General features: G+C 27.7%; 1 protein-coding gene across 4 annotated transcripts in view; it reads right to left on the reverse strand.

Moving 5' to 3' along the window:
• Positions 1-1,246: 1,246 nt before the first annotated feature.
• Positions 1,247-10,496, reverse strand: part of LOC107439899 (uncharacterized) — a 42,737-nt gene continuing 33,487 nt past the window's right edge. For 3 of the 4 annotated variants that reach the window (XM_016052642.3, XM_016052641.3, XM_071185401.1), the window contains exon 6: positions 1,247-10,496. This exon is cut by the window's right edge and continues 2,817 nt beyond it. The gene's annotated coding sequence lies outside the window, so the exon portion shown is untranslated. The other variant, XR_011637722.1, reaches the window with a different exon arrangement.

The raw sequence follows: 10,496 nt of genomic DNA on the forward strand, positions 1-10,496 counted from the left end.
TTTTTTCTGACTGCTATTAAATAAAATAATTATTTAATAGCAGTCAGTGCATGGATAAACGAATTTTTTAACTGTGGGCAAAATTTTTTTTCATTTGCTTAAAGAGTTCTAGAGATATGGCGAAATACGAAAAAAGTAAAATTGACATTAAGGTATAATCAATATTAATCATGGGTGCAAGTTGGAAAAAAGGCCAAGACTGAAAATTTTTTGACTGAAATACCTAACATACACAATACCCCCTCGACATATGCAAACTATCTAAGAAAGCTTTATCATAATACATCAAGTTTAAATACTGTACAAAAAATATTTATTCATCTGTCTTTTGATAAAATAACAACAGGACATAAGGAAGTAGACTAATAACGTAGACCTAAAAAATATTTTTAAGGACAGAAAAAAAAAATTCTGATTTCCGTCTTACTTCCGTCCGCGGACATTTTCGAACGACGGAAATCCGTCCCGGGGACGGAAGACTTGCACCCATGATATTAATTTCTAGATTTTGGGGGTCAGAAATCTGAATCCGTCAAAAAAAAGTTTATTCAGACTAAGTACCTTTTTGTAGCATATTTAAAGGCACCCCTAAAAATTGTGTCCTAAAACGTGAAGATCCAATCATTAGGATCCTAAGTTATTCAGGGTGGTCTGTTTTATATTTTGCTCACTGCACAAGGGAAAGAAACTGTTACACAAACTTTGACAGGTGAACAGAAGTAGGAATTAACAGAGTTGCAGGAGCTAGACTAAAAATTCTATTTTTTCTCTCTAAAATAAAATATCTGGGCTAGGAAAGTCGCATGAAAACCTTGGCGCGTAAAGATTCAAAATGTATTATTTTACACCTTCAATTGTATACAGTTTACTAATACTACTGTAATCATTGAAATGTTGGAATAAAAATTTTAAATTTGTTGAGCCAGGAGGCTAATTTGCAATGCAGCAGGCTTTAACGAATCGCTTACTTTTTTAAAATTTTCCTCTTGGCTGTAGTTGGTCACAATTATAATGCAAGCTTTTATTTCTTTCAATATTTGTAACTTTAATTTAAAAAAGCAACATCAGAAGAGCAGGTTGCTAAAAGCTGCTGGATTGGAAAATCGCTGCCAGGAAAGTAACTTTTAAAAAATAGTAAATATTAATTTTGTTTGAACATATTAGGTTGTTATATAATATATATATGTATCTATAAAATGATTAGTTGTGTGAAATAATAGGAAGAGAAAATGAGCACAACGTGGAATACAAATAATCCATTTAATAAGCTAGCAATTACACAACACATGTTCAGAGAAACAAGTCTTGACTGACATTAAAACTACAGGTACCCTGTACCAATTTACCAATAATTCCATTTTCCAGTTTTGTATTTATATTTCGTAGTGAATATCTAAACAAATGTATTATAATTTGACATTCACTCATTCTTAATTTAATATAAAAACAAAAACCCAATTTAAAAAAAATCATTACAAAAATTTCACATATTAGACTGGAATTTTCTCAAAATACCCAGTTTCTGTTTAGAACAATAAAAAACTTCAGATTAAATCTCAATTTAAAAAAATCTAGATTTCATGTATGAAAAAGGCTTTGGCAAATATACACTATTTGAAGAAGGATAAATCAAAACAATGGAGCACATTATATAATATATACATACAAAATAAAAAATTTGGCACCAAATAATTGGTAACCAATTTCTCCTATTCATTTGTATTTGGAGCAATAATAAAAACTTAAGTACAAAACAAATTTTGATTTGAACAAAATTATAATAGGCACTTATCAGCATCCTATTTTTTTTCCACTTAAAAATATACAATTAAAAAAAAACATAAAATAAAAACTTAAAAGTTGTTAAATAATCACAAAGCAACGTTTTTGGGATCACGAGGCTTTAAGCATATGCTTGTGATTAAACCATATTTGATAAAGTAAAGAAAATGATTTCAATTTAAGATATACAGTGCATTGCTTTATGGTATTTTCTTTTTGGATCCTAACTGTTATGCTTTGTTATGAAAAGAAATGCCAAACACTACTTTTGTGAGTCTGGAGAAAAAAATTGACGAAATATTCTAATTTCGAATAGTAGTAGACAACCAACTAGTGGGAGGTTTTATTTCTGACTGTGGGTGGAAAGGCCTGGTCAGCCTGTCCACACCCATAGTGATACACAAAACACAGCAGAAGCAAAGCATAAAATTTTTGCTGTGTGTGTACAAAATAAAAAAAGTTAAGTTGCAAACTTTTAATAAGAAATTACCAAAGCTGAAGTTACTCAAGATAGGAATGGCATGGCCCAGCATTGAACCTAAAATCAAACCATCCTATTGACACAAAACAGAGTTGAGAAAAAAAAAAGTCAAGTTGCAAACTTTTAATAAAAAATTATCAAAGCTGAAGTTACTCAAGACAGGAATGGCATGGCCCAGCATTGAACCTAAAATCAAACCATCCTATTGACACAAAACAGAGTAGAAAAAAAAGTCTTGCAAACTTTTAATAAAAAAATTACCAGTGCTTGGCAGCAAAGCTTAAGTTACCTGAGATGGGAATGGCATGGCCCAGCATTGAATCTAAAATCAAACCATCCTATTGACACAAAACAGAGTTGAGAAGAAAAAAAAGTCAAGTTGCAAACTTTTAATAAAAAATTACCAAAGCTGAAGTTACTCAAGACAGGAATGGCATGGCCCAGCATTGAACCTAAAATCAAACCATCCTATTGACACAAAACAGAGTAGAAAAAAAAGTCTTGCGAACTTTTAATAAAAAAATTACCAGTGCTTGGCAGCAAAGCTTAAGTTACTTGAGATGGGAATGGCATGGCCCAGCATTGAATCTAAAATCAAACCATCCTATTGACACAAAACAGAGTTGAGAAGAAAAAAAGTCAAGTTGCAAACTTTTAATAAAAAATTACCAAAGCTGAAGTTACTGAAGATAGGAATGGCATGGCCCAGCATTGAACCTAAAATCAAACCATCCTACTGAACACAAAACAGAGTTGAGAAGAAAAAAGAAGTCTTGCAAACTTTTAATAAAAAATTACCAGTGCTTGACAGCAAAGCAAAAGTTACTCGAGATGAGAATGGCATGGCCCAGCATTGAACCTAAAATCAAACCATCTATTGACACAAAACTCAGTAGAAGCGAAGCATAAAATTTTTGCTGTGCGCGTGCAAAGTAAAAAAAAAAAAAAAAAAAAATTAAACTGCAAACTTAATAAAAAATTACCAGTGCTTAGCAGTAAAGCTAAGTTACTCGAGATTTGAATGGCATGGCATTGAACCTAAAATCAAACCATTCTTTTCAATATTTGTATTATCAGTATAGAATAAGAGTGCAAGATGAAATAGAAACTCTATTAAATCACAATTTTGAACTTGAGGAAAAGAGTTCATGAAAGCTGAGACATAAATATCTTATCAGTTATAAAGCAATAAACGAGATACCTAGTTTTCAAACCAGATGGTTCCTTTAAACATGTTGAGGGAGAAAAATAAATCGATGCATTATTGATGGGAGAACTGCATCCTTATAAGGAAATTTCTTTAAAAAAAGTCTTAACAGGTTATAGTAGAAAAAATGGGGTGAACGCATTTGATGACTAAATTTTATTTTTAAACTAATTTCTAACATTAAGCTCAGCAATCAGGTGCTGTTATCACATAATAAAATAACATGTAGCTTCTTATAACATTCTGATTTTATCTACTTATAAATCAGTACTTAAGTTTAAAAATGATCTTATTCATAAAAAGAAATAGCATGATCATGCAAATTTTTATTTAAGAATTTTTTTTTATTTAGTAAAAAATATGAAAAAATTTAAAAATATTTCTTAACAGCTTTCTACCGTATACTTGAGTTACATATTTTTCAAAATTAATTACTTGAGATTGCATTAAATAAGTTTACCTTTGAATATTTTTGTGACTTATTTATAAACTTATCTTAATAATTATCAATACTTATCTAACTGCTTTTTTTTTAAAAATATTATAACTGGGCCTACTGTTATGTCAGTATAAAAATTTATAATAAAAATTTAAAAAAAAAAAAAAAAAAAAAAAAAANAAAAAAAAAAAAAAAAAAAAAAAAAAAAAAAAAAAAAAAAAACAGTATGAAAAAGGACCTATCTGGTTTTAAAACTAGATAACAATTATTTTGAATAAAAACACGGCATATTTACAATATCAGCCGAAGTTAAATATTGCAAAATACTTTTTAGCATTTTAATAAATGTAGCCAATAAAACTTCAAACATAACTTTGATTAAAATAAGTAGAAGTAAAAAAACTACTTCTTTAAAATTGTAAATACAAACACAAAAAAAGTTGAACACAAACTGCGAACATGAAGAAAAAGATTTTTTTTCCAGGTACTTATTTTGCAGTCTTAAAGTACATAAAGAATTCATATAAAAAAATTTCTTGATTACTTTATATCCTTTTTACTAAAGTTTATTAAAAAAATGTAACACAACTTGCTGGTTTCACCGGCAGAAATTAAGTAGATTGTAAACATGGCTCATACATTGGCTTCATTTTTTAAAAAAAATATTGTAACAAGAATGGCACAGGCATCACGCTCAATTTTTTATGAATACTATACAAAAAATGAAATGCAGGAGTTAAAACAACATAGTCAATCCAAAATTAATGGTCTTGATGTAATGCTATTTTATTTCTGAATGATTTGCCTTAATACAAAGAATATTCTATCTACAAAATTATTAAATTTTTAAGATATATACTCTATAAAAACCACTGGACTAACCTTGTAATAAAATCACTCCATATCTATATAAAGGGCGAAAAAACCTAATACTTTAAAAAATATTCGAAGAAATGCTTCAAGGTGAATGAAATATATTCTAATATTTTTAGTAGAAATAATTTTTTTGCAGAAAAATACAGTAGTCTCCCTACGGCGAAATTTTTTTTTTTAAATGAAATATTCCAAATATTTTTCTCACTTCAAAGTGATTGCCTCCTAAAAACGAATTTGTCAGGAAATTATCTTTTCAATTTTCTTCATTTTTTGAAGAAAGTTGTAATTGAAATATGAAACTTTATTGCTCTCATGTGCCAGCTTCTGGAAATACTTGACATTATGCATTCCAGTGATCACATACAATAGAATTCCAGGTTTAAATTCAAACATTTCTTTATAATGAAGATTACTATATTTTTAATGAAATGTTCTAATTATATGATTTAGAATTCATCATTCTAGGTAAAAATATCACATTTACTTAAACGACAAAAATATCTAACAGATTTTTTAAATAACATTAAAAATTTTATATTAATTACGAAGTTCCACCTAAAATAAATTTTGCCGACATTTATTTTTTTCAAATATTTAACAATCTTTATTTTTGTCATTTTGAAGAAACTTGCAAGTGAAACCGCACATTTTCGTGCAACCAATTAGCTTTCACACGAAGCTATATCTGAAACTACTCATTATTCTTCCCAATTATAACACGCAACAATAATGTTAAACAGTGTTCCTTTGTAATGCTAGTTTACTTAAAAAAAAAACAGAAGTATCCTAATTATATACTTTTGGACTTGTCACACCAATGAAAAAAAAAAAATGTGAAATATCTCCTTCCTGCTTCCGTGAAAATGATGAGGTGAGGTTTCACCCTCTATTTCTCGCTCCCGTGAATTCCTGACTGGAGTGTTCAGTAGAAACGCGCCAATAAGAATAAAATTAATTAGTTTCTTTTGCCCAGAATATTTTTAAGGTAATTGTAGATAATTAGTTTATTTTTAAACTGGATGTCAGCACTAATCAAATAAGTGTATTTGGCACAATAGGCACTTCTATGACCGCTTTCTTGAAAATTACCGATTGTAAAGGGGTTAAATAACTGAAAGAATCTCTAACCTCTTTTGATACCTGCCAACATTGGAGAAATAAATTAACGGAGATTTCACTAGCGACATATTTTATACTACAAGTAAAGCTTTGATGCATCATCATGAAAGTCAATAAGAGAAATTCTAACACTTACGAAGAGAAAAACACATTTAACGATGTAAAAAAATATGTACATAAATCATAATCTAAAGAAGATTTTTAAAAACCATTAATAATACTGGCAATAGCACTATCTGTTGAGGAATAAGAGAAGTATTTTTGTCATCAGCGGATATTTTATTGCCAAAATTTTTATTTTTTTAAAAAAATTTCTTCAACACGGAGAAATTCATGAATATACGGGTAAACAGGACTCGGCAGGTATGTCTATGCAACAAATTTTCCGACAGTAAAATTTATAATTGGAACAATTCAATTTCGATATAGAGAGACTCCACTGTAATATGAATTATAAAACTGTTGGTATATTAACAAATCAAAATTAGTTTAAATGTCAAACATTCCCTTCATTATTTTTTTAACTTTCAATACATCTAATGCATAAGCATGAGATAACACGCGACAAACCTTGAAGAATTTCTACAAATTTTCACCGGGGTACATCACATAATACTCAACAATAAAATAAAACATGATGTAAGACGAAATTCAACATTACGTGAGGATGATAATTAAAAACACATGATTTTAAGTATTGATTTAGTCTTGGTTCATTTAAAAAAAGAAAAAGTCAAGACCAAAATAAAAGGAACTGCCATAACATAAGCAAAGCCTATAATAAAGTGCATAAAAAACAAAAAGGATGAATTTGAATATAGAGTTTCGTTATTCAAGTGTTTTAGGATTGCATAAATATAGCTTTAATGCTGAATTAGATTTCGATGCACAGAAATTTTAGATCAACATTTTGGTAATTGAGATCACTGCTCATCAAAATTAGTTTAAAATTTTCAAGCTACAGTATTGCCACGCAAAGCCAAAGATGAATTCATGTCTCAAATGCCGGCAAGATGTTAAACAAAATTTTTGCATATGATTAAGTCAAAATTAAAACTAATTGATTAATTGACCGAAGATATTGACTAAATCATTACTTAACGTGCAAAGAGATGTTTTTTTTCCCCTTTCCTAATTCATATTTTTAATGAAATAAATAGATAAAAAAAAAAAACAGCTTTAGGCCTAACCATTATGTTAATTTTATCTGTTTGGACCATTTATTGCAAAACATATCGTAATGATGTTTAAAATATGTTGCTTTAAAGAAGGTAACAGCTTATTAAAGTTGCTTTAAAGCAGGTAACAGCATAACAATGCTAAATAAAAAAGAGCCCATATTCTTAGAAGGAATAAAAAAAACTATAAAAATCTTACTGTTCAAGAGTTGTTTTGAATTCGCAAAATGTTGATTTTTAACATATTAAAATTATTTTTTTCACTGACAAATTATTAAAATAATGCAAAAATAAAATATTCGCTTACATCTGTAAAAGTTAATGAGAATTACATATTGCAATACTCCATAATATAAGCTCTACTAATTTTTTGACAGTTTAAAAATAATTTAACACAATTCCATATTTATGCTATTTTAAACAAATATTCTTCTTTAAGTATGACATTGTGACATAAAGAGCTTAATGTTTGAAAAGGTTGTTAAAGTTAAATTTTCTTAAAGTTTTTTTTTATTAAAAAAAGCAGAATTTTATAAAATGGAGAATTACTGTAAATTACTTAATGACACACATACTGAACTTACAAATATAGTTTTAAGTTGCTCTATATACACAATTTCAATTTCTACACAGTCTACAATAGTTTTAAAAAAGAATTTTTAGGAATGACATGTTACAAGACAAATAATTTTCATGATTTCATATATGCATTGCAGGCTTATAAAAATTATTTATCAAATATGTTACAGCAATGCGTATTTGTATATATTAATAAACACCCTGAAATTTGTACACACAAAAGGCTATTTCCTGAAAGTATGAGAAATGAAAAACAGCATATTTTGTACAGGCGATAAAATAAATTTACAGTGGGCGAACTTAAGTTACACTTGTTAATACTACATTATTTTAGAATTCCTAGACAAGCGCTCATAATGCAGTAACTCCAAATTTGCGACATTAGATATTTGTGTACATAAAAAGATAAATAAAATAATAATTATCTTTCATATTGTAATCATTACGAAATTGTGGTTAACTAGCAGTACCTCAAATTTATTTTAAATAGGTGCCAAAAGGATTCATACTACTTATAAAGCAAAACTATTTTATAACAGAAATTAATCAGCTATTGAAAACTTAAATGTGGAATTTTACACACAGTTTAGAGACAGCATTACTAAATGTGAATCATTTTAATATTTTATTTACACACCAATGGCTAAAACAAATTGTGAGTTTTCAATCTGCTGGTTTAATAATGTTGTCAGGAGAATTTAAATTAATTTTAGATTTAATTAGTGGCAAACTAATAGTAAATAAATTAAATTAAATATATTGCAGTATGTTTTTACACTGCTGTGTTTTAAAGTAACAAATTGTTTTTTCAATTTGTTGCAAAAATTGCATTTCAAGTCCATAAAAATTATTTCCTTGAACTTAAGAGATCAGTTAAGTTAAAAAAAAAATGCTGAAAATAGAAAACCTAAAACATTATACACAAAACACTTTTTAAATAATTGAAAAAATATCTGAAATTTGAGCAAGAAAAAAGTAAGGGTAAGAAGCATATCCTGCATTTTAATAAAAAAATATCAAATTTTTAAGAAAAAATTGTTTGATTTTAAATTTTGAGAATGTAATTTGCATAGGAAGGAAAAAGTGTAATAATGAATTTTTTTTTCGATTCAAAAAGTAGAACTTCCTTTTAGAAAAAGCAGAATGTCTCTTTTTATTAAATTAAGAAGCGGAATTCCGCTAAGAAAAAAAAAAAGCAGAAAAACCTATCCTTAAAACTTTTACTTATTAAATTACTTATAAATATTATTTCCTCAGAAATTTTACTACATTGTTGTATTTTAAAATTATAGAAATGATTTAGTAAAACAAGAAGTTCTTGGGCACTATTTTTGTAGTTAAACTCACTATTTTAAAAATTAAAAATGAGTAAACGTATGGAATAAAGAAAAAAATTTTTTTTTTCCATTCTTAAGAAATCTTAGTTTAGAAATTACATAAAAATGAATGGCTACTGAGATAATTTGGAAAGTTAACAGTTCCGTAAACAGGATAAAAATCTGTCATATTTACCATGGTCCAGCAGGTTGACAGAAGTAAATTTGTTTGAGACAACAGGTTGCAAATACAAAACATAAAAATGAACATTCGAATGCCGTCTCTCAGACTAATTATAGCAAGTACCAAATTATTAGGGATATTCCTTATACCGATTTATCAGTACACACACACACCCAAAATCTCAACCGCACACAAGCTAATGCTAAATTGCACTATTTTTCAGTTATAAAAAAGAAAATACAAACATTTTACCACTTAAAAATTAGCATTTATGCAATTAATATAATTGCACAATGGCTTGACTTTTAAAATTTCATGCAACACAATTTCTTTTGTTGATAAAAAAAATTGAGTAAATAAAATAAATTGATAATTTATATCTTTTCGATTGAAAAAAAAAAAAACTGAACAGAACTTAAAATGGTTAATGATGGTATATCACAGACCTTGTGCATATTAATAAAAGTGTATCATGTAACATATATACAAGTGAATAATGTAGTAAAAATACCAGTATTAATTTGGGTTAAAATGAAATGATACTTTACACGAGGATTACTACAGGGAAGCGAATGAGACGAAGAAACTATAGATTTCATGCTTAGAGCAAAGTATAAAGGCTGTTGTGACAGGTAGACTAATAGATTAAAAAAGCTGTTATTGAGGTAGCATTCCCTGATTGATAATAAAATAGCTGTTCCCAATTTAAGTATTATTGTATGAATAAAATATAGGTTTTTGTAAGTACAAATATTTGTAAACATTAATTGATATCGTTTTAATATTTCTTTTTTGCAAATATGAAATCAACATGTTATAAATGAGACAGTATAATAAAGTAAAAGTTTATAACACAATTTAGCTTAGAGATCCCTAATAAGCAATATTTTTTTTCCAGAGGTGCCAAGATCGGACATATAAATTAAAATACACTTAAGACCTACCAAAGGAAATTTATTTCAGCCAGCTGTTTTCAAAAACTATTTTTGCAAGAACTTTACTAGAAGTTTTCCTCGGTAATTACAAGGACCTTATAAAAAAATTCTATTACTTAGACATGATACATTGAATATATCAAAACTTGCCGTTCTGTACGAAATTTAAAAGAGAATTTATTTGTACAGATTGGCCACTTCAACGTTTTTTAAAATGCATACAGCTTGAAGTTTAAATTAAAATATTTCATCTAACATTAGAAAACATGACATACAAAAAAAATTAAGTAATTCTAGAGAGATACTTTAAATGTATTTTTTGTAAAATTAATTTATAGTATTGATTAAAACTTAATCATCAAAAACTGCCGTGTTTGGCACCTCTGTGTTACGCAGAAAG

The sequence above is a fragment of the Parasteatoda tepidariorum genome, chromosome 9, assembly GCF_043381705.1.
Source record: "Parasteatoda tepidariorum isolate YZ-2023 chromosome 9, CAS_Ptep_4.0, whole genome shotgun sequence".
In the NCBI taxonomy this organism is placed as follows: Eukaryota; Metazoa; Arthropoda; class Arachnida; order Araneae; family Theridiidae; genus Parasteatoda; species Parasteatoda tepidariorum.